The sequence below is a fragment of the Aulonocara sp. 'chitande type north' Nkhata Bay genome, linkage group LG5 (assembly GCF_057382095.1).
Source record: "Aulonocara sp. 'chitande type north' Nkhata Bay isolate Kocher_YH1m ecotype deep benthic linkage group LG5, A_spYH_male_GT1.1, whole genome shotgun sequence".
Lineage (NCBI taxonomy): Eukaryota > Metazoa > Chordata > Actinopteri > Cichliformes > Cichlidae > Aulonocara > Aulonocara sp. 'chitande type north' Nkhata Bay.
The window spans coordinates 11,788,645-11,816,372 of NC_141348.1; the positions used below are offsets into that span (position 1 = coordinate 11,788,645).

Below are 27,728 nucleotides of genomic sequence, written 5' to 3' on the forward strand. Positions count from 1 at the left end.
AATTGCTGCCATGTAATTGGCTGATTAGATATTTGCATTAGTGGGTTAAAAAAGGGTACTTAATTAAGCGGCCAGTGAGTGGATACTCATAAGGGCACCTGCAGTCAAGTTCTAAAGATAATAAGTGTATAATCACAGTAACCTGTTACTATATAGCCACGCTCGATACTTTCAAACATTAGAATTTGACTGCATATGCAGTAAGGCTGGTGACAAACCATTCCCACTAAGTGAAGTAGAACCGTACTGGGAGCACAAATTAATTGTAGCATGTGGAATGACTTTAAACCTCTGAAATGCACTGCTGCTGCTGTAAACAAAGCCCAGAAATGGTAAAACACTGCATTAAACAGGTGAATACAGTCATGTGCAAAGAAAAAACAAAGGTCTTAAATTTAGATTTAGCTCACAGGTCCAAAACATATTCCAAAGTAAGGCAGCGGATTCATTTTAATATGCAGCCCAAACCAAAATTACACATCAAAGTCTTTACAGGTGTAGTGAAGTGGTACACACAGACTACACAGACTGACATATAGATGCAAGAGATGTCTCGACTCAGTTTGTGCTAATGAAATAATAAAAAAAAAATCTGGGTTTTGGAGTTTGAGTGAGCTTAATCTGTTCCTCTGCTCTGCTTGAGGCTAGCAGCTCAAGGCTTCATTAGCTCCATAACACACAGAATACCCCGGATGGAGCCGTTGGTGGTTAAGTTGTGTTGAGAGTAATGCAGGCATGAGGTTTTTACAGAAAAAAACACATTTATGGTAAATGATTTAGGCTACATGTTCTTTGATACTGACCAGCTCTTTAATGAGACTGTCATGTCCAAGCTGGACTCTTCTCCAGTGCATTGTTTAGAGCTGTTTTGTCAAAGCATGAGGTTTCCCTTCACGTCTGTGCCCTGATGCTCTGAGGGAACTGTTACTCCTGCTCTTGATGTGTCAGTGAGCATGTTTATTGTTTGAACGTGCATGTTTTAACCCAAGCCATGACCGTTTTAAGTGCAAAAATATAACCAATTGGCACCAAGAGCAAACTTGGCAGTTTTCAGATCAACAGTCTAACCATTTTGTTTTTGGAGCCTAAACCCAAGCAGCGAGTGGGAAAACTCAAAAGGTGAAAATGTTAGGTGTCGCTGTGTGCAGACAGGAATAGGACCCAAGGTGCAGACTCCGGAGACAGTCGTGAACTCAAAAAGGCTTTAATTTGGTACTCAAAAATATAACATAACTGAAAAAACTCAAAACAAACTTAAACCAGAGGAATGACAGAACACACAGCTAAGAAAACGGTAGATCGCGACCCGGACACAGAGAAACACAGGGCTTAAATACACAGAGGGAGTAATCAGGGAATGAATAACAGGAGGGAAATACAGCTGGGGCAAATCAGAACTGACGAGACAAAAGGAAGCGTAAACTGAACACACTAAGACAGAGACCTTCAAAGTAAAACAGGAAACACATAACATAGACTCACATGCAGGCACTACAGAGGGAACAGAGACGTGGGACCAGGGCAGACACAAACACTGACTGAACACGGGGATATAGGAACTAAGGATACATAGAGACGCGAACTAGACAAGGGGATGCAGGTGATAGGGGAGACAGAGCAACTAAAGAAGACAGAGACATAAGCCATAAGACGGAACTCAAAGAAACCAAAAACTAGAAATTATAAATAATAACATAAACTCAAAAACCCTGGGTCGACGACCCAGGCATCCTAACAGAAAAACACAAATGTCCTACTGGGATAGGAACAGCGACCTCCTGGCAAACAAACTGCAACCTTGGTACTAGATTATCTGACTCTAAGAGTTTTTAGGAGTGTGCCTTGCTAGTAACCCTGAAAGCAAATATAGTGTATAGAGTCTCATGGCAATCTTACACACATACTGTCCACTAGCTTTCCCAGCATATTGCAGCACTGCAGCACTGGTTTCTGAGAACAGGAAAGGATTAATCAAAACAGCCTCAGCAATATCTCATCAGTGATTAATTATATCTAACTCGGGCTCTCAAAATAATAGCCTACCTTGTTAATTTAGCAAGCACAATAGGGAACTGATACCTCCGTATTATTGCTTTTCATGGACACGCTCCCATTATTTTTATTTACAAGAGGGGGCAGAATAAGGATGCCCTGCCCTTTGGGCCAATAAATCCCATCATCTCTGTATGCAAAAAGGGAGGGGGTCAATAGGCTGTGTGCTGTTAGCTGTTGACTTGGTGATGAAATCAGAGAGGGGATTGTGCCATCCTCATCCTGACGACACTACAAGAAATAAGAGCAGCTCCTCGCGCAGTTAGGGTTTATTATATTGGCTTATTATAAGACATATTATATATTTGATTGCACGAGAAGCTGTCTAAAAAAAAAGAAAAACAAAAGGAAACACATTTAAAAGTGTTTATGTGTCACATTGTCATGGCACACAGGGGTACGTGAACGTAACAGCAGTGGAAACAATAAGAGATGGTGTCACCTCGCTGCCCCATTTCCCCTGCTTTTTTATTCAGATGTGATCACTTGTTGACAGAGAGGGCTTAAAAATGTTCTTGCTGGATTGACACCAGCGGGGTTTTTTCCCTTTTTTTCCTTTCTTTTGCGCACTTCCCCCTCAGCAGCACGCGGACAGTACAGGCTATGTGCCCGAGCGTGTCTTCCTCCCTCCTCCTGCCTGCCTCCCTGCATCTGACAGCGTCCCTCCCTCTTTCTCTCTCCTCCACCTCCCTCTCTCATTACGCCTTTCACCGGCAAAACTCCAACACACACATACACACACACACACATAAACACACAGACACACGCGCCACCTTCCCCTTAAACCGGGAAATAAACACGAAGCGACGGCAGGAGCAGGACCGAACTCCCCCGGCCCGCACCATCCATGGTCCTCCCCTGGATGTCTGTCTGACAGGAGGGTATGTTGACTATCTTCATCTTTTTTTTTAAAATTAGCACACTGTTGGTTTTTATTTGAATGTCGCGCTTTGGTGCTTCCTTCCTTTTCCACACGTAATTGTATGATCACGGCTTCTTGTTACGGTCTTTTTGTGCTGCAGTGGGGCGGGAGGGGACGGGGGCTTTTATCCAAGCTGCAGCTACTTCACGTAGAAGCGATCATTGTAGAAGGCGCACGGACTATGCCCGCTTGCCTGCGCCGTCCTCTGCCGAGGGATGAATAACATTATGGGAATGGAGCAGGGGCAGGAGCGAGTTGTTTGCGCCCGCTGGTATCAGAGCTGCAAGCCTGCAGCCAGGCAGCCCCTCCCTCCCTCTCTCTCTTATATATACGTGATGTTTTCATCCTGAAGTTAAAAGTTGCTGCTTTAAGAACAAAATCGCCTTCTGTGTTTGTGTCTCAGCCTGTCAGGGCAAACTGGATCTTCTCTTGTTTAAGTCTGTTCGTTCTCAAATGCACCCATCAGCACTTATGCAACAGCCACCCTGACAAATACACACACACACACACACACACACACACACACACACACACACACACACACACACACACACACACACACACAGAGGAGTTACTTGCACAATGTTGCCTCCCATCAACACCTCTGGCTTGCCCACACAAAGCAGTTATATTTAGCTTCCAAAACAAAGTGGAGGGGATGTACAGTGCATTTAATGCTGTAAAACCCACAGTGAGTGATTCTGTCAGTGCTGTGGCCTGAAACAGTGACTTTAGTGAAAACTGTGAAGGCAGTTTGGCCGCAGAGGTGAACACTGAGGCAGGTCACGTTATGGAAGTGACCTCACCTTCGCCCCCCTGCCCTCTGGCTTTCACTAGTTATGTGGACTTGGTTGGAGAGTTGGAAGGACTTGCCTTCAGGATGCTTTAGTAGGAATCTTTCAGCATTTGCATGGCTTTCCCAATGACATTTGATAGCTTTGATGTTTCATGCCGATTGAGTTGTTAACAGCTGATGCAAAGGGATATTTCCAAATGTTTATAACCTCTTCCTATTGATTTTGTCATCCTTAAATTTGTGCAAGTCAGACAGTCCCCTCTGCAGGGTTCCTGGCCTGCTCCCTGCCCCCATACAGGTGTGCTTATGGCACTTTGTCAACACATTTCTTCAGGCCGCACATGCACCGTCAGCCTCAGCTGGCAGGCCTGCTGTCACACCGCATCTATGTCGTTAACATCGGACACACTCCTGCTCCTGCTGTGTCAGCCTTGCCTAATCAGCCTGCCAGCCAGCCTCCCTCCGAGCATCACCTGATGCTTCTTCTCCTCCTCCTTCTTCTTCTTTTCCTTCACCAAACACCCCCACCCCCACGCCTCCTACCTGCAGGGGAGCCATTACCTCATCTCAGCACCAGTTTCTGCACTGCTAGCTCATCATTATTTTTGCATCAAATTGCGATCATACGACGTTCAGACATGGGAAAGTGCTCCAAACTCAACGATTCTCTGTGTCTTGTCTTTTTTACTGTAGTGTACACACAAAGTTTCGCTACTGATGTGCACACGTCGGTGTTTGTGCATGATGCCTGAGGGTACTGCTGGGATTTCACAGCCCAGCATGCTGCCTAACAACATTTGCAATTCAAATGAGTTTGTATGAGGCATCTGAAGCAGCCCTCCTCTCCTCTGTGTCTCTTTGGAGGCACTTGCGGATGAACTCAGCCATTTCTTATTTCAGTGTTACGTCTCTGTTGGAAAAAGAGGGCAGTTACTTGCTTCTCAGAGCCACAGAGGAGGAATAAAGTACAAATCTTCCTTCAGCCGTGTTTTAGTTTGCATGTTCTTTAGCATTTGGTACAGGAACATGGAATGCTGCATAATTATGCAGGGTCACCCTGATGTTACAAACATTAATAAACAAGGCACCAAGGCTGTGTGGGTCTGTGTGTGTGCGTGCGTGTCCTGCACTCTGGCTGTCATTGCTGTTGGCCTAGCTAAATGTTTTTTGACCCGTCGTGTTTTTGTAGCTTGGCCAGTGTGGTCACGTCTCTTCCTGCCTGCTGAACTCCAGGGACCGATCCCAGACACACACACGCACACAGAAATGTATTTGCACTTCTGTGTTTGTGTAGACTACCCTGACCCCGACCCTACCCGTCTCATCTAAATGCCTCCTTCTCTAACCTTCAGTGTTATAATCTTCAAAAGCATGGATGCATCAACCTTCAGTGTAACAGCATCGATATTTCTGGCTGTGATTCTTTGAGCTGTTCAGTGTTTGCATTCTGTAGATGCTTCTCTGTGTAGTTGTTTTCACCAATAGTGGGGCTGCATTCAAATTGCATTTCTCCTCCACAAGGGCGCACAATGTATGCATGCGCAAGACGTGATGTGGAAGACAAAAGTTTGTGTATTCATAGATTACGGATCTGATCATTAGTTATCATTTAATAATAATAATAATAATAATAATAATAATGGATTGCATTTATATAGCGCTTTTCGAGACCCTCAAAGCGCTTTACAATTCCACTATTCATTCACTCTCACATTCACACACTGGTGGAGGCTACAGTTGTAGCCACAGCTGCCCTGGGACAGACTGACAGGGGCGATCAGTCAGCCTCGCTGACTGATATGGCAGCAAGGCTGCAGCAAGGCTGCCATATCGCGCCATTGGCCCCTCTGGCCATCACCAGTAAGCGGTAGGTGAAGTGTCTTGCCCAAGGACACAACGACCGAGACTGTCCGAGCCGGGGCTCGAACCGGCAACCTTCCGGTTACAGGACGAACTGCCAACTCTTTGAGCCATGCTTTACCACAAGCATGACTGTCATTATTTAAAAAAAAAAACTGCACAAAGAGTCGTCTCAATCCTCATTTGGAGACATTTGTGCCTTTCTCATTATGAAAAGATTTGCTGCACCCACAAGTAAAAGCAAATAAGCTGAGATTGAAATGTAAAAGCATTGCTGTTGTGATTCATTATTACAAAATAATAAAGTTAATGAAAACAAAATATTCAAACCAGAAGCAGCAAATGGAAAGCGGTGCTAACTCTCCTACGTTTTCAGACATGGAGTACGTCAGATAGCTTCATGCTAGTGGTGCTTCCTATCAGTGACTCTGCAAGGGTTCAAGTGATGCAAATTCCATCATCAGAGGATGTGTAAGATGTTCTATATAGAACCATGATTACAGTGTTTCAAGAGCGATATCGATAGTTAGCGATGTTATTTTGCTTTTACACACAAACATCAAAGTGCATTTTCCTAGCATTTATTTTGTGTAGTTATTTATTTACTAATTTACGCGCATTTACTGTGCTCGGATCAGCTCGTTGTTGTTTGTAGGGAACAGGGAGTGCCCACTGGTGGACAAAATATGCAATGTCAACACTCAGAACATGGTTGAAGGGTGTTTCTTCAGTTTCTTCTTTGCGTTTTACATTTTCATTTATCAGTCACCCAGATCAGCAAATAGCTTTAATCAGATGATAATATCAACACCCCATAAATCATTTGGGCGATAGTTCTTATGAAGATTAAGAATGGTGAAAATGCCACGTATCCCTCAGAGTTTTATTAAGTGCAGTTTGATGTTCAGCACAATTTCTGAACGTTGGTCTGACAGTTACTTTGTAACTACTTAGTTCAGAGCAGCTGTCAATCACTGCTGTCAGTCGTGACAACATCAGATGCTTTATAATATCAAATAAATGATGCAAAGTATATAATAAGAAGCCCTTAATTTGCAGTGTTTTTGATTTGGATTCTATTGTGGAGAAAGTAGTCTGGCAGGAGCTCACGTGCAAGCTACAAATTATTGGTTGAAATGTGCTTTTGAGCAACAATGTTAAATGGGAAATAGTATGTGACAAATATTGAATCAGTAATGCCATCTTCCTCTTCAGTGAGTCTCTGTACTCCAACTCCAAGGTCGTGGACTGCAGCTGCCTCTCAGCGAGTGCACCATAGTGGCACATTAAGCCATTCCCCACCTGCTAGATTGAGTGAGTGGCCATGCAGCTCACAGCTGATCTCCAGGTCAGAGCGACGTCTAGCATTCTCACGTCCACGGGTTATCAGACAGGAGAAGGATATCAAGGACCACGTGAATAGGTAAATGGTTAGTAGTGACTGAACTTTCAAAATAAGAGCACACAACTGTCTACTAGTGACTCTATAGTGTTGTTCTTTCAGACAGATGAAAGAAAAAAAGCCTAAAGGCTGCTAAAAAATCCAAGGAGAGCTCTATAATAACGTGAATCTGATATGTAAGAGATCATGTTTGGGGATTTATTTTCTCATGTCTCATCGGCTCAATAGAGAGAGGTATTTATGACCTATAATACAACCAGCCACAAGGGGCACAATCAAGATACTTTGGCTTTGCTACTGGGAAGATGTCATTTTTGTCCAATCTCAAGCCTATGCTGACTAGAATGCTGACTACTTTCACATGCAAATCGAGCATAGCCTACACACCGTGTGTCTAATGCCTGATACCTGATAAGAGATGAGTAGTACTGTGTTACTGATTGTGGGCTGATACAGCTGTAATTTTAGAGGTACAGCAGTACCTGCAGCACTCTGTAGATGTGTGTTTGTTTAGCCAATATGCACAGAGAGGGAATCTTCTCCTGTTTTACACACTCTTTTGTCAGCTTGATTTGGGGAAAAAAAACAAAAGAGGATAACACAACATTACTGCCACTGAGTCTGACAACATAATTGCAGTGGTTGCGTGATTTGTTTTTTTAATGGGGATCGAATTAAGCCTCATCAGATTGTAGCGTCCACTGCAGTCCTGTCAGAATATTATTAGGGTTCAGACTGGAACATCATTGTTTCACAGTCTGTCTCGGGGTTGCCAGCAGCAATGTCGACACTTATTTGGTCGTCCCCCGTCTTTATGACACAGGTCTCATTTTAAGCCAGTTATATCCTGCCGCTGTCTGTCTGATCAAGGCCGCGTTTTTTAGCTTTCTACAGCTTCTAGCGATTTATTTCCTTCTTCCAGTTGCATCATTCTGTTGCCCTCAGATGTGAGAATAAAGAAGGAGGAGCTATTTCATGCTGTAAGACAGTTTTATGTCGCTCTTCTGTTTCCCACCTTCGGTCACATGTGTCCTCCCTCCCCGGCGATGAGAAGCATCACTTTGTCCTTCTAAAGGGGGTGAGGTGGGGGGGATTCTTAGCTTCACCCTGAGCAGCTGTGGCTCAGCTCGCCTCAGCCTCATGATTGCAGTGACTCAGCAGGTTGTCCTTCTTTTTGCTCCTTTTCCTCCTCTTCTTTGCATACCCGCGCTCGTCTCCCTTGATCCCTCTTCGCTGCCGCCTCCCTTGAACAAATCCCCTGCCTCTGAAGGATGAGACTCATCATGTTGTTGTCTGGCTTTGATCTGGCTCACGATATCCCATAATGCTGCTTTTTCTTGCCTCCCCACAGTAAAGGAAAAATATATTTTACAGGCAAAGTTGGTTCATGTGGGGCGGTGAACAGCAGCCGCTTCTTTTCAGGTTGATTATTCCGCCTTCGCTGAGGTCTGCTGTGGAAATACTTTTATCCAGCTATTTTGGCCTCTTCCAAAAAACCAGGCCAGCAGCTATTGTTTCCTTTTGGCCGCTTCACCTAATTAGAGCCGTTGCATTCAACAGTTGTGGAGGAAGGCTAATTCCGCTGTTGATCTTTGTTCATTTCTCCCTGTGATTGCTGAGCGGGATCGTCTGAGTTTTCCGTGTAAAAATCCGGTAAAACGAGGAAAAAATAGTCGGTGCCAAGGTCGATCTCTGTGCAAACTGTTAATAAATTCATAAATCAAGACCTAAAAAGAGGATTAGGTGAGATTAGGGTTGCAAAAAGTAAAATAAGAATCACAACAATAGCCTGCTTACTGCTGCTTAGCAAAATACAGATGAGGTGATTTGCATAAAATAATTTTCGAGCATGATTAAGTTGCACGTTGCAGGTAAAGTAAGGCTGCATTTGGCCCAAGTGCTCAGTGATTAAAATGTTGCTGCTGCTGGTGCGTGGTTAACGAGATATACAGCTCAGCTAAGGACAGTAGGTACACTCTGATGTCTACATTATATTTCACTGATAATTAAACTGAAGAGGATTGTGCACCAAATGCCCAGTGAAGCAGGTGGGCGTAGTCTGCAGGCAGGCTGTGTTTGGCTGTCTTCTTGCTGGGTATCACCCAGTGGTCCTCCGTGCTGGAAAATATGTTTATTGAGGGTCTTGCTGCTGCTGTTTGTTGCAGTGGTCTGTGGAGGAGTACAGTAGGCGCACATACGACTCCCACTGCCTTCGGGCCCATTGTGTGGCTTTTAAACTGGTCGGACAGGTCGGAAGGCAGATCCAGGCACAGTCATTACTCTGCACTGTGTACAGTCATGCTTGGTTACAGAGTGTGTGTTTACACTTCTCAGTTTATGCTGCGGAAACACGTGACACACTTGTGTGTGTTTTTCTGAGTTGTTCATACGTTTGTTGCACCGACTTGTTTGTGTTGCTGCTTTTGGAGCTTCGTGAAGGATCAACTGTACTGCGCTGTACACACAGAGAAAATCTGTGGCAAAGCATGCGAGCTGTGTACTTATTCTTACATCAAATCCTATTCATGACGTCATCTTTTTTTATATCACAACCGAGAAACCTCTTCAGCTTCACATATTTTCTTCTGTCACAAATCCTTTTTTAGCTAATGGGCTTTTTGTAGAGTCCATTCGGTAGCTGTTTGGACCGTGTCGTGTGATTAATCATGCCAAATTATTGGTATTGGCTCATGCTAGTCCCGTTTAACCTCTCACGTCAATTGTAAACTGGCTAAATGTTTAGAAACGGTATCATGACAAGCTAAAACTGTTTTTTGGCATGAATGATAAATATGTAACAAAAATATTAGTATCTGAATTGGCTATTGGCCAAATGCACTGCTTAAATGAAATGAAAGTTAGTTAACTTCCTGTGATATTGAGGTTTTCCTTTTTATTATTTCTTCTTGAACTTTCAATCAGAACTTTGAGCTATTAAACATAAAACTAAAGGCACCGAAGGACTCAGACTACTTGAAATTTGAACAGCTATACTTTCATCTGCAAAGGAAGACTTTGTGATAAAATGGAAAGCTATAAAACAACTCTAAATGGACCGTATGATTAAATTGTTTTGCCATCAGTCATACTATATTTTACATTATTTTTGTCAGTTTGCTACAAAATGTGTAAACTTTGTATTTACGTTGCAAAGCGTACCATATTTTAAATTACTCAATGCATGAGTCACATCTTCCACGCAGCCATCAGTAGCAGTAACTTATGCACATAATAAAATGATCCGCTTTTAGACTTAAAATGTAGTTATGATGGAGAATCCATCACAGTGAGTTTTGTGACTGTGAGCTTAAGTATGACTGCCTTGTGGCATGCAGTGGGAATAAATGAATAGATAAATGCAGTTTGTAATGGCTGTACTGTACAGCTGACGGCTGTAGCAGACTCCTAGTAGGTACAGAAGTTGTGCAGATCTTCAGAGCAAATTCATTAAGAGTTTTGATTTTTTTTTTAAAGCAAGAGTAAACACCATCCTACACTGAGACATGCAGGCACTTCATATGGTCTGTCTACTGCTTTCCTGACACATTTAAACAGGCAAGGATTTTGATCTCTTTGAAAAAAATTGCACAAAAAAGTTGACACACATTTTTTAGTCACTTAAATACATAAAAAGGCAAAAAAGACCAGTAGCTACAGCAAAAGACACAAAAAGAAATCTCCAAAAGCTCTAAAACATGCCAGGATCTACATGTAACTCTTGCAGCAGTTGGTATCAAAGTGTAAACGACTGCTCAGATTTGATCTGTGTGGCGAGCCAGCAGTCATAGCTGTTCAAATGAAAGAAATCTCAAAATATAGAGTTGTTTGACCACAGTAATAATAGACCGTGTTTGCCCAGAGGAAATACAGCTTTCCAGGAGAAGGAACTCATGATAACTGAAACATAGAGGTGGGAGCGGCCCAGTCAAACACTGGGAGCGAGATGGGATGAGCTATGCATCAGATCAGAAAGTGCTTAGACCTTTCAACAGGAAGATGATCCAGACCGCACTAACCCGTCGAGGAGTGGCTCTAAAAGAAGAAATGGAAGCTAATGGAAAGGCTCAAAGCCCTGATTAGAATTGATCATTGGGTGGAGACATACAGTAAAACCCTTAAACATCTGTGAACTGATAGAATTATACATGGAAAAAAGTTAGAGGTTATGAAAAATTGTAGCTTTTTTTCTTAAAGGGGGGCTTTAGCTACTTTTTCCACAAAAGAATAAGATATGATATTAATTTGCTGTTGAATGATGTACAGAAAGGGACGTTTTCCTTCTGACTGTTTTCAAGCACACCTTTACAGGTAGGTATTGTTTCAAAGAGGATCAAGTGTCTACTTGCACAGCTGTGCTGAAAAAGTGGATACATTCACCTTAAGTGTTGGCAGTGCTTACTTTGAGCTTTTGCTTTATCTCCCACCCACCTTTTTTCATACAGGTGAAACACGTTTCTGCACATACTGTGAGGATTTATGAGTCACAGTGTTCATTTTATGACTGCTTTACCTTCTCTTTGTATTCTGACATTACTTTGTAACGCAGTTGTTGATTAATTCAGTCCAGATGTTTAGTCTGAACTTTATTCTAGATTGTTATGTAACCAACAGAGAACCTAGACAATACCTATATAATAATATTCTGTAATGCCTTTAATATTTTATTCATAACAAGGTAATAGTATAGTTGAACATGAATAAAATTACATGCACTGATATGAATGAAACAAAATAAAAAAAGCTGGTGGGGTATTGTTGTCTAACGGGCAGCAGTAATGGAGGAGGAGAGTTAGCATAGCATGGAAAAATGCTAACAGCAAAGATATTTCACCTGTGCTGCACCGGGAGTTCTTCTTTGTCACATCTGATTTTTTACTTCATCACAAACTGCCGTTTATCTGGTTGCGGCACATAGCCGCCCCTCACTGAGCCTAGCGAGGTGTCATTGTGTTGAAAGGGAGTTTTTCCTTCCCACTTTCGCCAAGTGTTTTGCTCACATGGGGTCATCTGATTATTTTAGAATCTTTACCTTACAGTATAAATGCTTTATGGTAACTATTGTTGTCATTTGGCAATATATAAATAAAAATTGAATTGAAATTGAGGGCTGACATGCTTTCTCTCATTGTGTTCAATCTTATACTTGTCAGGAAACCTACATTTTTGGTTACAAGAAACGAGGAGGTAGCGTGACTGTAAATATCAGCAATGTGCACTAATGACTGTCACACTAAGCTAAAATGATAAAAGTTCTAATAAGTTTGTTGAATGACATGAATATACTTTTTCTTTATCTTGAGCCTGTCGTAATTTTTTGTGAAAAATTCACTAAAATTATATTCCTGCGTATACTTACATGCTACATTTTTTAGTAAAGAAACACGAAACTGATGTCTCCATTCAGTCTCATCATTACAGTATAACTTATTAACACTGGTGTCGTACAGGAACAGGAACAAGTCAATTTTTACTTAAAGATTCTTTAAGCTCAGGGTTAGCTTAATTAACTACCTAGTTAAGCTAATTTCTAGCTTTGAAGTTTTAGCTCTTAGTGAGGTAACTGTAAACTTCTTCTATTACTTCTGCCTGTCCAACATTGCTGACTTGAGTGCATGTTCTTTAATGTAGTTTCCTGTCTTGTTCCTTGGTGTGCTAGTATGGCTCGCACTTCTTTAATATTGTTGTTGATTTATAATCAGCAGGCGCTCCAGTCTGTAGCGGGCCCATCTCTGCAGCAGTTATCCGTGTCCGTCGGTGCCAAACTCAGAGTACAGCAACTACTCCTTGTCATTCTGTTCAACAAGCAGCAGCGTTTTGTAAAGGAAATGAAATGTTGTTGTATTTTAGGGTGGTCCACTCCTGCTTGAAACTGCTGTGCGTTGGCTTTTGATCACTCATGCATTTGTATTGTTATCTCTCCCCGCACAGCACTCTCACTTCTCTCCCCCACCTGCACTCATAAAGTTGTAAGGCTGTTCCTCAGTAATGGAAACCTCTCACTGTTTTGGCATCAGCAGCTCCCTCTGTGATAGTCAGAAAGTGTTTTTTATATAACTGGAGGCTTTTCTTTCATTCTTCCACAGTTTCAGAGCTTTTTGTTGTTGTTTTTTTTGCTGGCATAATGCGTTTGACTCTGCACGTACTGATCATTCATGGATTCTTTGTCATCCATCGATTTATTTTCCCTTTGTTGTTTTTATGTTGGCAGCGGTAATGAGAGGCTCGTTTATAATTGATGCTATGTTCAATGTCCCTTTGGTAGCAGTTTTCATGCTGCAATCTCACCAGGCACTTCTATGCCAACAAAACGCACAGCCCTGCCAAAAACTCCGGTGTACAGATTAAGACGATTGGTGTTGGCTTTCAGCTGCCATTTAGCAAACCACACTCTATTGTCTGCAAAGTAGCAGTCTTTAGCAAAAGGATGATTCTGGCTAAAAAAGTTTTAAAGACAAGTCTAAAATGTGTGCCTGTATCTCTGTGCCTGTCCCTGTCTATACCTAAACAAATAGCACTGAGCGCCTTGTTCAGCATCTTTACAAACCTTCTGACACTGACACCAATAACACAGAGGAGTCCTGTAGTTTCCTTTCAGCCTTAAGACTGATCCTAATAAGGAGATGAATGGCTCTATACAAACAGTAGAGTTGAGCTGGGGACTGGATGTATGCCCACTGGTTCTCGCTTTTTCTGGGTGAAATTCCTTTTTCAGTCCCTGCTGATCTTGTGGCCCTCCACTGAAATGGTCACTGCTCAGTGTAAGTGTGAACAGAGGGGAAAGCTCCCGTAGCACCTGGGCTGGACAAGGTTAACAACCCGAACAGTGCACATGAGGGAGTTGTAAGAACAGAGGGGCAGTGCTCAAACCGGTGACCATGGCACAGTATCATCCCTGCAGGTGTTTCTTGCAGATAGACTGATGGGATTGATTGAACAATCATTTTCAGGACTTGTTAAGTTTGTTAAATATAGTATTAGTATTTGTGGCAGTACTTAGAAGCCATCATTGTCCACAGTGTAAAAAATGGGCCATAATGATCATCTATAATGCTGTTTATTGATCATACAAATTCACTATTGTTAAAATCAAAAATATTCAAATTCACTAATGTGGTTCATTTTTGTACCACAAAAATTATGTATAAAAGAAAAAAGAACCCACTTTCCAACAATATTCTTAAATCATTTTCTAAAAGTGATGGGGAATATACACAATATATATACATATATATTGTATATATATATATATTAGGGGTGCAACGATACTCGTATCGATATTGAACCGTTCGATACAGTGCTTTCGGTTCGGTACGCATTTGTATCGAACAATACATTTTTTAAAATTTATTTTATCAACTTTTCTTCTGACGATGCTGTCTGTGTTGAGCGCTCAGTGGATCTGCGTTCGACTACTCCGCCTAGGCTGCACTGTCAAGCGCAGATCCACTGAGCACAGTGCAAGCTAGCAAGACAGAAGCTAAGCTCGTTGCAACATGGCAAATTGAACCTCCCCCACCCTCATTCTGATCTGTCGTTTGGAACTATTTTGGTCTTCATGTGACGTATGACCCTGATGGTAAGGACAAAAGTAAAACAGTATGTCGGATGTGCCACGCAATGCTCAATTACATGGGTGGGAGTATACAAATCAATGAACTGTCTTTCTGGATAGCGCAAGATTTAATAAAGTTAAGATGAATGCTAGGCTCATGGCACAGAGAGTTGCCAGTTTTGCTGAAAAGCACAAACCACATTGTGTTTGTTTACGTTAGAAAATATATTTTTCAAGTTCTAATGACTCTCTCTTTAGATTACCTAATGTTGCACAGTTCCACGGGGAATATGTATCATGTCATTTCCTAACGGACTAACACTGCACAGGGATTTGATTTCATGGCTTAAAATTAAAAAGGGTAAAATTAATCAATTAAACCATACCTCCCACTCCTTTGAAAGGTTTGTTTTGCCAGCTGATATCAGTACTGATAACTAACTCTATTTAGAAATGTGAGATAAGAGAGTAAAAATGCTGTTTTTAAATAGTTTTACAGTCTTAAGTAATCTTAAGCACTCCTCCACAGTTCAGTTAGTTCTGTGCTTAACCCTCTGCCCCCTGCTTTATCTATCCTGCACTGTATGACACCTTCCCTAAAATTGTTTTTTTGATAAGATCTCCCCTCTTAGAATTAAGGCCACTTTTTACAATAATGATCCATCTTGTACTGGACCACTCTGCGCCTGTCTCACCTTCAGTCCTAAGTAATATCTTTATAAGTCAACAACTATTACGTATAAATCAGATAAGTTTTCCTCTCATCTGTTTTAACAGGTTTCTACATAAGAGGGCCATCAATTTGAACAATTGTCCCTGTCACTAAACAATTGTTTAGTGACAGGGACAGTGCCAGCCTACTCTCTCAACATGCAACAGTCCTCTCATAAGGACGACACATTTTGACCTTATAGAGCCATCATATTTTACCCAGCTCTTTCTTTCTAAAGTACTGGACAAAATGTTTACCTGCAGCTGCAGTCTTTCTTATATAAAAACAATATTTTTGAGATTTTTCAGTCTGGTTTTAAATTTCATCACAGCACAGGATCAACTCTTTTAAGAATTTTCAAAGACCTTGCGTGAGTCATTGACTCTGTTGTCCTCATACTTCTGGATGTCACTGGTGTATTTAGTACAGTGGAGCACAAATCAGCCTTGAGTGATGTAATTGTATTTCTGCCATTACTTGATTCAAGTCTTACCTTACTCATGGCTCCTTTTTGTCAGCATTCACATCTACTCTCCTAACAGCAACTTCTCCTTAACCTGCGGTGTACCTCAAGGTTTAATTCTGGGCCAGTTTTGTTTTTGTTTTGTTTTCACTGTATAAACTATCACTATATTCAAAAAACGTTGTGTTGCTTACTACTTTTATGCTACCTGCCACTTAAACCAGACACCAGCTTCTCAGGCAGGTTGTTAAACTGTTGTTCAGCTGAGGTTAAAACTTGGCTCTAACAATATATCCTTTACATGTATCAAAACAAAAATGAAGCTTTAGTGATTCAGTTCAGACAGTTAATTGTACCAAAACTCAAATCTTATTTTTTAACATTTTACACCTCATGTAAAGAGTATCAGTGTTTTTTTTATTCCTTTTTAAAAATTTGACTTAAAGATCAAATCAGTTACTACAGCCTTTCAGGTTTTTGTCTGTTAACAACCTTGGAAACGTCATTCATGTTTTTATTAACTTACTGCAATTTGTTAAATGTTGGACTGAGCAAAGCACTAATATTACGCTTACAGTTGATTCAAAATGCTGAATGGTGCATGGAAGCATGATCATAGTTTGCCTGTACTTAAATCATTACACTGACTCTTTATGAAGTATAGGATCGATTTGAAAATGTTGTTGATCACATGTATGGGCTTGCTCTATCCATCATTGCATTCCTATTTTCAGTCCTATGAAAAAAAATTCCAGGCATCCTCAGTTGCAGTTCCAAACCTCTGGAATTCCTTCACTCTTCACATTAGGTTATCTACCTTTGCTATCAGTATTCAGAGCCTCTGGCCTTTTCAGTTTCTATTTCACTCTCTGTGTCATTTTCCCCAGTGTATTTTTTGTTTCACTTTTAAAATATTTTTTACATTATTACTTTTATTGGTAGTGCATTATTTGTTAAATGATGATGATGATGATGATGTGCAGCACTTCGGTCAATAACTGTTGTGTTGAATTTTGCTATATAAACACATTTATCGACTTGACAACCACAAAGTACGTAGTTCTCGTAATGGACAGGAACACAATATAGTCCTAGTGGATTTTGTTACAGATTGTCAGTGTAGCAGCAGGGAATTGGCACTGACTGAAATGCTGTTAGTACGAATGAATATTATGTGTGAAGGAAAATAGAGAAGGAAAAAAAAAAAATATATAGGATGTGTAAAGATGCCCCTGAGACAATCCAGCACATAACAGCAGGGTGCAAGATGCTAGCAGGCAAGGCATACATGGAACGCCATAACCAAGTAACCGGCATAGTGTACAGAAACATCTGTGCCGAGTATAACCTGGAAGTCTGAGGTCAAAATGGGGGACGCCTCCAAAGGTGGTGGAGAATGACCGAGCTAAGATCCTGTGGGTACACAAGATACAGATAATGGTGGACGGCCGTAGTGATCGATGTAGCGGTTCCAAATGACACCAACATCAGGAAGAAGGAACATGAGAAGCTGGAGAAATACCAAGGGCTCAGAGAAGAGCTCGAGAGGATGTGGAGGGTGAAGGTAACGGTGGTCCCCGTGGTAATCGGAGCACTACGTGGAGTGACTCCCAAGCTAGGTGAGTGGCTTGAGCAGATCAACATCGGAGATCTCTGTCCAGAAGAGCGCAGTCCTAGGAACAGCTAAGATACTGCGCAGGACCCTCAAGCTCCCAGGCCGCTGGTAGAAGCCCCGAGCTTGAAGGATAGACCGCCTGCAGGGGCGAGTGGGGAATTTTATTTTTGTTAATATTTGTTGATTATTTTGGAATTGAAGCCACATTTCAGCTGCAGAGAGAGAAACATTTCAGTGCTTCATTCTAAGACTAAATGGTTCCTTAATCCTCCAGACTAAGTTTGACACAGGAAAGGAGCATCAGTGTTTTTCAGATAAGGTATGTTTCTTCTACATTTTTGTTAAAGCTGGCAGGTGTTTTATTCGAACTTCCACTTGCTTGCAAATGTGGAAAAAGATAAGAAGAGAAGAAGAAAAAGAGGAAGCAGTGGAAATTGTTAGTGTAGAGGAATATGAAATTTGAAAACAATAAAAACCAGAGAAACGCCAGGTTATTGTCTTTGCTCCAATTTATTGCTCTGAACTGAGTGCTCACTCCACACATGAGTGCTCACTGTGGTTTGCATGTTGCATAACAGATGTGGGAGTGAAGCAGTGCACCGTCACAACATTGCTAGAATTATGTGTTTTTTTGTTCCTTGGTAGCAGGCGGTGTTGCTTTTTACCAGCATATCCACATATTTAGTCCCTTACTTGTTTACAATGAGAACAAATCAGGCGTGACTTTTTTTTCTCCAAAATATAAAATTACTCTCCCCCACAGGGCAGGCTTTACTCAGAATGAAACTCCTTGGAGCTGATCGGGAAACAGCAGCAAACGACGTAAATCGAGGGTTTAATTTAATCTGACACCTCTTATTAACAGCTTCTTTCAGCTTTGACAGAGTAGCCCAGGCTAATGTTTGTTTAGCGATTTGGACAGCATTTAAGGCTGATAAGTCAGTGCTTCTGGTCACTTACTGTTCATTTTGGGAGCTGCTTGATAAGGCTTATTCTGTGTCTGGAGAACTACTGCTAACCATTAGTCAAGTTAATTCTACTTTGCTTGTTAACAGCGAGTTGACAGCATCCTGATTTGAGCCACTAGCTGTCTGTCAGTGTCACTGATTGGTTTTCAAGCCTGTAGCCTGTAGTTTCAGGAGCTTTTCCCAAGAAGCCAGTCATCATTCACCAGCAGAAGTAGTTTAGTTTCCCAAACCGTGGAATTAGTGTGACAACAAGCTTGGACTATCACTCACACCTCTGAAGAAATACAGAAAAATATGATCAATTTATCTACAAAATGTATTTTTACACTTGTATATCAAGTTTCTTCACCCCTAATGGGGGAGGTATGGCAGAAACATCATAAATGTGGAAAGCACAGCAATCTTCCTCAGCTTATTAATACACAAACTACACACATGTGCAAAACCTTTTCCACCGAAGAGCCGTAGTTTCTTCCACCTATAAAAGTATGGGGCTAATCCCGTTGTGTCCTCGTTTAGTATCCTCTCAAACATGAATGCATAACTAAGAGCAAGTTGGATTATATTAGCATAAATGAGGAAATAGTTCATCATGCTCTGTCCAGCTGCAGCATTTTGATTAATTGCCATTAATTATGATTGCTTATGATTAATTACCAATAAATAAAATTACAGTTACAATGAATTACAATTTGGAAGTCAAAAAAATGAGATGAGGTTACTGCTCATTAACTTTTCAGCAATGTGCTTAACGAACTATTAAGCAATTTAAATATCACACCACGGTGTAAAAAAAGGATCATATTGTGTCGTTTCCCACAGAATTAGACCGTATTTGTCTCTGCAGTGTGAAAGGAGGGCCTTCAATATTTTCTTGAACAGCTTGCACCTATATATGGAACGCCATAACCAAGTGGCTGGCATAGTATACAGGAACATCTATGCCGAGTTTGGCTTGGAAGTCCGGATGTCAAAATGGGACACAGACACTGGCATGGTTGAGAATGACTGAACTGAGATCCTGTGGGATCTCTACATACAGGCAGACTAACTGGTGATGGCTAACCAACCGGACATAATATTGGTGGACAAGGAGAGGAAGATGGCTGTAGTAATACATGTAGCTATACAAAGCAATAGCAGCATCAGGAAGAAGGAAAACATGAAGCTGGAGAAATACCAACGGCTGAGAGAGGAGCTCGAGAAGATGTGGAGGGTAAAGGAAACAGTGGTGGACTGGGGGGACTGACCCCGAAACTGGGCAAGTGGCTCCAGCAGATCCCAGGAACAACATCCAAGATCTCTGTCCAGAAGATACAGTGCAGGACCCTCAAGCTCCCAGGTCTCTGATAGAGGACCTGAGCTTCACAGATAGCCGCTAGAAAACATGTTCTCATCCCAACGCGTAACATACCGACGAATGTGACGCGTTTGGAGGCGCGAGATCTGGTTGAAATGAATCTATAAATGTGTCTCACATTCTGACCCTGAATCACTTTGGAAAACACTTTGGTTATGGTTAAGATTAAGGTTATGGCTGGAGCCTCTGCTCCAAGTGTGTGTTACTGACATGAGCAGCATTATATGGGATTCAATATAACGCAGAGCGTTTCTTAGGGATGTGGAAGGGTACTTTTTGCATTACTATGAGACGGCTAGGGGCGTGACAAATCATCGCTATGTTACGTGTTGGGAATGATAATGCTCTGCGCTAGCAGGGCGAATTGATTATCAAAGATAACCCAAGTAAATACGATGGAGTTTTAAAATAATAATTTAATTTCTTAACGGAAAAGAGATGATCTAAACCTAGTTGTGAAAAAAATTGTTGTCCCCTAAATGCAATACTTGTTTGCGCAGTTCTTGTGCCACCCTTGGCAGCAAGAACTACTGTCAGGCTTTTTCTACAGCTAGCACTTGGTCTTGTGTGAATACACACAAACATACACAATACACACTCACACACACCTATATATTTGGGTGTTACGAAGCTAAATTCTTGCACTAGATTCTTCATGCAGATGCCAGTTTCATCACCTAGTGCTCATATTGCTAAACTCATATATCAGTCTGGGTGTACAGCACAGCAGGCCAGTTGTATTTTCATTTTTGGTTAACGTTTTACAATATGTGATTAATGAGACATATGTCTTTATCACATATATGGGGCTGTATATAGTTAAGTGTTTTTTCTTGTAAAATAAGGGTCTAATCCAGGTGTGCGCAATCTCAGTCCAGGAGGGCCGGTGTCCCTGCAGGTTTTAGATGTGTCCTCGAACCAACACAGCTGATTTAAATGGCTAAATTAGCTCCTCAACATGCCCTGAAGTTCTCCAGAGGCCTGGTAACGAACTAATCATGTGATTCAGGTGTGTTGACCCAAGGTGAGATCTAAAACCTGCAGGGACACTGGCCCTCGTGGACTGAGATTGCCCACCCCTGGTCTAATCTCCAGACGGTGTTGTTGCTGTTCCATCCGCCTCCATATAGTTTTAGCTCAGATTTTCTGTGTTGCTATTAGAATGTTTAAAAAGATAAACAAGTTTCCAAAACAAGGGGAAAAAAGGCAGAGTGCTGTCTGGATGACATTTCAGAGCGATCGATACACCCTCACTGTGGTTGCAGCCACATGCACAATAACAAATGTACATGGGTGGTTATAGCAGGGCAGGGCCATTATCATTCACTCTTCTGTGTTGCTTTGTGTCATCACTTAATCCCTCAGCGCTCTGCCTGAAAACTCGATTCATAATTCATATTTATTACATCAACATTTTGAATATTTCATGTCTCAAGTGCCATTTTTTTCTTTCATTGAAGAAATCTTTCTTGGCTCGAAGTGTTCATATTTAATTTGACTCTTGAAGCATCAGGAAAAATGTACCATCGGAGAGGCCGGATGAAACGGCGACGGATTTTTATCAGGAAGTCTGACAAGGATCTGTGTTTGTGTAACTAATTCATATTCACGTCCAGTCATCATGCTGCAGCGGGAATAGATGCGCTAATTCAGAGAATGAGCAGCAAGTTGACTCAACCGGGACATTCAGTCCGATTACAGTAATCGTATACTTTTACTTTTTTTCAACTCACACTAACTCGCCCATGCCATGTTCTCTAACCCTGTTGGCTGCTCTTTTTTCATTTTTCATGCCCTGGTGTCAGAGGTTAATAGAGCCTGCCCTTCTACTGTGTTCTATTATACCAGCTCCTTTACCGCTAGTAAACTGTTCATGTCTCTGCCTGTTGTTGACCAACCTTTTCATTTTCCCCCAGCCGAGATAGTTACACTGATAAGATTACCTATTTCTTGTGTTTTGAAGAACTTCTATTAAAGTCACAAGCAAATTTGATCTACACGTCATTGCACTCAATGCAAGTTTTATTTGAACAACGGCACAGTATTACACAGTCAGTGCCTGGGACCATGCTCGAAGGTTGGGCCGGCTGATATGATTTGTCTAAGCTTAACACGTTCATGCTGAAGTCCTGAGACTGAGGAGAAACCGCTGGTGGTCCAGCCGAGGACGCTGCTCACAGCAAAGCAGGGACGGTGGAAGGTGGAGTCGAACATTTTCTCTCCTGTTCAGCTGATGTTATGAAAGGTGCAGTTTTTGCACACTTTTTTGAGTTCACAAGGAACTTTCTTTGCTAAACTGAGTCTAACAAGTTCCATGAGCAGTGTTGTATAAATAATAGGTGGGCAAACGGGATGTAGGCATAGCTGTAGCCTTGGGGTAAGGAAAGTACACTTTACCAAATTGAGGCTAGATGCTGGCATAGCTTCTCTCTAAGCTTACTTCTTCTTCTTCTTCTTCTTTTTTTTTTTTGGTATATTATGCTTCAGAAGCAGGAAGACGATGTGTGTGCAGTCTGAGCCATCAGAGTTTATAGTGTACCGTCAAAGACTCATGAACACAGCGAAAAGAAGACGAGAGCAGCAGCTGACTTGAAAGGCTGGCTGTAGGCTGCCCACCGGATCAGAAGCAGGAGTTAGGAGAATATCCCCATGTTTCCATTTGCTGTACTTTTTATTTTGATTGGGTGCAACAGTGACATTTGGATGAGCTGAGACCACCCGTGCCGATAGCTACCTCACTTCTGGATTCAAACCTCTTATCCTTTTAAAGATATGTTCCAACTATCAACATAAAGGCTTTTCTTAATCCTGTAACGCCAAATGTATCATATTTGATTCATGAGTTTTTGTGAGTTTTAGAGACCTCTACATCATTTTTTTTCTGCTGAAGAACAAACTTATTTTATATTATTTTGCCAGAAGTTTCAATAAAAACTCCAATTTAAAAAGAAATCAGAATTTTCCGTCAACTCTTTCATGGTTTAGGCTTTACAGGTTAACCGATCTTTGTCTCTCAGAAAAGAAAAACAAGTTCAAACACACACGATGAGATAACTGTGTTTACAGAAATACAATTGATATTGAGATTTAAAGTTGGCAGTGCTATTGGACTGCATTAACTGGAAATTGCCTAATGCAGGAAGTCAGATAGGATTTTCTTAAAGATTTGTTCATTTCTAGGTGTGGCTACGTTTGAGCTGTTGTAATCCTGATAATTCTCGGCGCAGATATAGCCCACTCTAACCCCACCTTAATATTGGCTATGCATGCCGATTGTGCCTCACCCATCAGCCAGTCTAACCTTTAGGCCAGTGCGCCTTTTCCACAATTAACATGCAAGAAGCCACACACAAAGTGTCAGAAACGAGCTGTGAAATATTAAACGTTCCACTCAGCCACACCACCCCGTCTAATGCTGATCCAGGTTTGATTCCTGTGAGTTTTGGCTCTGTGTGGTCATTTGAAAACAAATGGAATCTCTTTGCTGTTGAAAGACCCAACGGGCTTTGTGCCGATGCATCTGTGTGGCCTTTGGCCAGTCGTGGCCCCGTTCAAAATGGCAACATTATGTCATTGAGAATTTGAACAATAAATTAAATGGCTCCAGTCTGATCTGGATGGGCGATGTGGCATTTCACTTGGATCAAAGCAGCTTTCCTCTGGTCACAGCGCCATGGACTGTTTTCAGATGGAACGCGGAAGATGAATGAGCTCAGCGGGGCATCCACCTCTTTGCGTGTTGGCCCACGTACATCATTTATTCCCTTATCATTGCTCGTCATGCCCACATTCATAATTTACACTTATTATACTTTCAGATTTTTCATATTTCACGGCTGAGGGTGATTATCCATTTTTCAACAACCCCTGTCCACCGCAGCTTTGTTGTGTTTGTATGAATATTTAATATCTGGAGATGGAGAGTACATGGCTGCAGCACATTAAATGTTGTCATCAGATGATTGGTGATAGAAGGAAATTGCAGCATTCGATTAGTGCTGATCTGCTCTGCTCCTGCCTTTGAGCGGTGTTCAGTGCAAAATTAAGGATGAGCCATTCATCTAATTCAAATAATTATATCTTCAAATTTCTTGCTTCAGAAGTTCTGCAGAAAGTCTCTCTCCGTGTGTGTGTGGCTGCAAGAATGTGCCGGCAAAGATTATTGCTCCCCAAAATTGTTTTTCTTTCCCAGTTTTTGGAGAACTTGAACTGCCTCTCTTTCAGATTGATAATGATGCAAATTGAAAGAATATATAATTGATTTAAAATTCATTTTCTGAAACCCAAAAGCGAGTAATGGGCTGTGAAAGCTTTTCAGTTCTGGAAATAACTTGAATGTAAAATAGAAAATATTTGAGTTGCTAGAGGTTCACATTATTTAACAACTGAGCTACGATGTCAGGAGGACAAGATTAGCATGTTATTCATATCTCCTAAATCAGCTTTGATTCTTTGGACCAAGAATCCTCCTCATACCCGCACTTCTCTTTGGCAATATGCCGTCTCTGGCAGGTTTGTAAAATAAATGAAAGTTGACTGAAACTGGACTTGACAGACCTTGACTGACTGTGAGTGCCCCCAACACTTCATTCAATATGTAGCTCATATTATCTTGCCACATCCACTTTAAAGCATCACACCTACTAGGAGTGTAAAGCATATGGAGATACTGACATTAAGGCACTGCTGTCTCAATAAACAAACAGTTAGTCTTCCTAAAGAGAAAAGGAGCAAATAAAGGAGTTATTATATAAGAAGGTGGCTCAATGCCTGACAGCTGTGTATAATATATGTGGTAGGTGGATCTGTGTGCTTGTTATAATAGGGATGTAGGCAAGCATAGTTTTCAACTTTTCTTGGCTTACAGTGAAATTGTATTGTATGTTTGTTATGATAGTATTGCATTATATGGTTGGCTTACCTGCTCAAAGAGTGGGTCTGAGAAGGTATGCTGACCCAAGGCCATCTAGAAGTTTACTTTTTGTACAGGAGACTACAAGGAACGGAGAAATGAGTGCCATTTATACATATGTTACGGGCCCCAGGAATCGTGCCACAATAACAAAGGTGAAACCACACATTTTGGGTGTGCCACATATTGAGAACATGGGGTAGAAGGATCAGTGACACAGATGACAGTAGCAAAAGCTCAGTAGCGCAAGAGTCCAGTCAGGTAACAAGATCAGGGTTTGTCTGTGAAGGTTCTCAGTCATCCAGGTCATCGTAGTCAAAGGAGCTTGCAAAGAAAAGCGTCTGGACTTCTTTAAGTTGCTTGAAGACGTTTCACCTCTCATCCGAGAAGCTTCTTCAGTTCTAAGGTCAAATGGTGGAGGATCATCAGGGGGTCCTTTTGTCCCTCTGTGGGGGGTCACTCCCACTAGGTTTATATCTGGGACTCTCCACCATTTGACCTTAGAACTGAAGAAGCTTCTCGGATGAGAGGTGAAACGTCTTCAAGCAACTTAAAGAAGTCCAGACGCTTTTCTTTGCAAGATCAGGGTTTCCACATAGCAGAGTAAAACAAGGGGTGATCTGCCGTGTCAATCTTCTGCACTGGAATGTGCAGATGTGCTGTTCATGTCTCTCTGAAATGAGCATCAGTAAAGCTGTAACGCTGTGAAACAATACACATGTGTTAGTATAACCTGTGTCAAAGGATGTGACAAGTAAGTCGGAGACCACACAGGTTTATTAAGGCTGAAAGATATTTTAATGAAATATAAAGTAAAGAAACTCAAACACAGGTTAAATGATACAACAGCCATAACTGAACAAAACCAAAGGAGCACAATGAGCCCCAGATGAAGAGAGGTTCAGTCAAGGTGGTTTTATATACTGGGACTGGCCTTCTCGGGTGTGCTCTGTCTATAATTGGGTCAGCTCCACCTACCACATACCTGAAAGACACAGGCAACAAGAACGCCGGCCCACTGGCTGTCACACCTGCAAGGGATCAATGACCACTGAAAATCAAGTAATGCAGATCTTTCATTTGTTTATTTAGACAGAGGCATCAGAATAACCTTAAGTTTGTTGCCAAGTTATTTAAAACTTGCTATGGTTGCTATGGAGGGCTTAGTCAGTCGTGTTCATGGAAGTATTATTTCAAGTTGATATGCAGAAAGAGCTCGACAGCGATTGCCCAGTTTTTTAAGAACGTCGACTCTTCGAGTTTTAAACCTTGAACCGAGCCAACCAGCTACGACGCAAAAGATTTGATGTGGATCAAAAAAAATTAAAGGAAAACAAATTAAGGGCAAAGGTGAGGACAGTATACATCGCAGCAATTCCCTACCTTCTCTAATTAATTCCTTTTTATTATTATAGTGTTGTCTAATAATTCAGTTTCTATTGTGTGTGTGTAGTGAAATATAGCTTATTGTAATTGTCAACTGTACAATGAGAAAAGCCAGTTTTTGTCACATTTATGCTAAGTATACATACACTCTGTATGTCAGTAGCTTCTTTAACAGCCCATGCTGTCTAAACAGTGTGAAAACATTGCCTGTGTCATTGTAGGTTTAGGCAAAGGCGTTCAGTATAATTCATCCTGAAACTGAAATGAGCACCAAGCAGGCAAAGAAAACATAGTGTGCCTTCCAAGTAAAAGTTGCATCTTTTGAAACCTGCGGCTTATTGCAAAATAAACTCACAAACGTCAGTATGAAAGTAGGAAAATACCCCCAGAACTGGCATTTTCCCATTATATAAAAACTGCAAAGACCATATTTGTCAGTCTGTCCTAATGCAGATGTTGGGTTGATGAACTAGTGAGCAGACTCTCAGGTTCTGTGCCGTCTCAGAGTTTTTGTAGAAGTAAATGAGTTTAGTCTTTGATGTGGCAGTGCATACAATATCATAATACTCGGTCCTTGACAGTTTTCCCTTGGACACCCATTTCGGTTCCCAATTTTGTTTGCGGTAAGGGCTTTTGCAATTTAGCCTATAATTTACACATTTTTTTGATATTCAAATGAAAGCAGGAGAGCGGGCCAGCTCACTTGTGGAAGAGGAAATATGTTCTGGTCCCTCAGCTGAAGCTGTTTATGCAGCACGAGCGGTGAACTGAATCATCAAGAATCAACTTTTAACAAATTTGGTGTCAATATCCAGCCCTAAATATGACAGACTTCTTAATAAAAAAAAGACTCCTGAAAAGTCAATTTAGTCCTTAAATTAAAGTTACTACCCAAATGACTGTGATTTAAAAGGGATCAAGTTGCACTTGATTTGTTTTGAGAATATTCCATCCAGCTTTTTCTCTCAGCATTCATCCACCCTCTCCTTTTTTCCCCCCACTTCATCCATACCCTCTCTGGCCATCATGCCTCTTTAGTCAAAGCTCCAAATTTCCACGACTCTTGTATTGGTCTTATGTGAGTATCTTGACCAGACTTGCAGGGAGCATTGATTAAAGAGGGTGACAGGTTATTAGCCATCTCTTTTGTTTACTCATCAGAGCAGTCTTCAGCCAAAGTCGAACGCAGGAAGCAGAGCACAGATTAATGTTAGATTTGAAAAGGCTTTTTATCACGCCGCATCAATCGCAGGCTTGTGCCACTGACTCATCCATCATACTTATTTGATAGAATCTCAATTTAGCCGTCTTCTCAAGGTTATTACAATACCTCTTCAGCGGGTGTGCAAAATTGTTGTCAACATCTAAAACTGCATCAGATTGTCCACGGTGCCATCCTTCATGTGTCAGAGCTGTTTATCGCAGTGAGTGCACTGAGGGTGTGTGACTGATTTTATCTGTCAGCTAGAAAAAAGTTTTGACCCCAAGGATGAATCTGTCCTCTGGATTTGACCCATTCTCAATTCTTAGGAGCAAATACAGGCGTTCTTTACTGGCAGGGGATTGACTCTAATTTAGTGCCCAAGCCAACAGCGATGGCAAGATATTTTTAATATAGGACATGTATGACTTTTTGTGTGGGAGGAAACCAGGCCAGCCAGAGGACACCCACAAATAAACATCAATTTCATGCCAATTCCACACAGGAGCATGTCTGAAATGTTAACC

The 27,728-nt window shown here is 41.4% G+C and overlaps 1 protein-coding gene across 10 annotated transcripts in view; it reads left to right on the top strand.

Moving 5' to 3' along the window:
* The first annotated feature begins 2,770 nt into the window (after positions 1-2,770).
* Positions 2,771-27,728, top strand: part of LOC147329919 (band 4.1-like protein 1) — a 104,577-nt gene continuing 79,619 nt past the window's right edge. For 8 of the 10 annotated variants that reach the window (XM_086291333.1, XM_086291335.1, XM_086291339.1 and 5 more), the window contains exon 1: positions 2,771-2,933. The gene's annotated coding sequence lies outside the window, so the exon portion shown is untranslated. The remainder of the gene's footprint in view (positions 2,934-27,728) is intronic. The other 2 variants (XM_086291341.1, XM_086291343.1) reach the window with 1 other exon arrangement.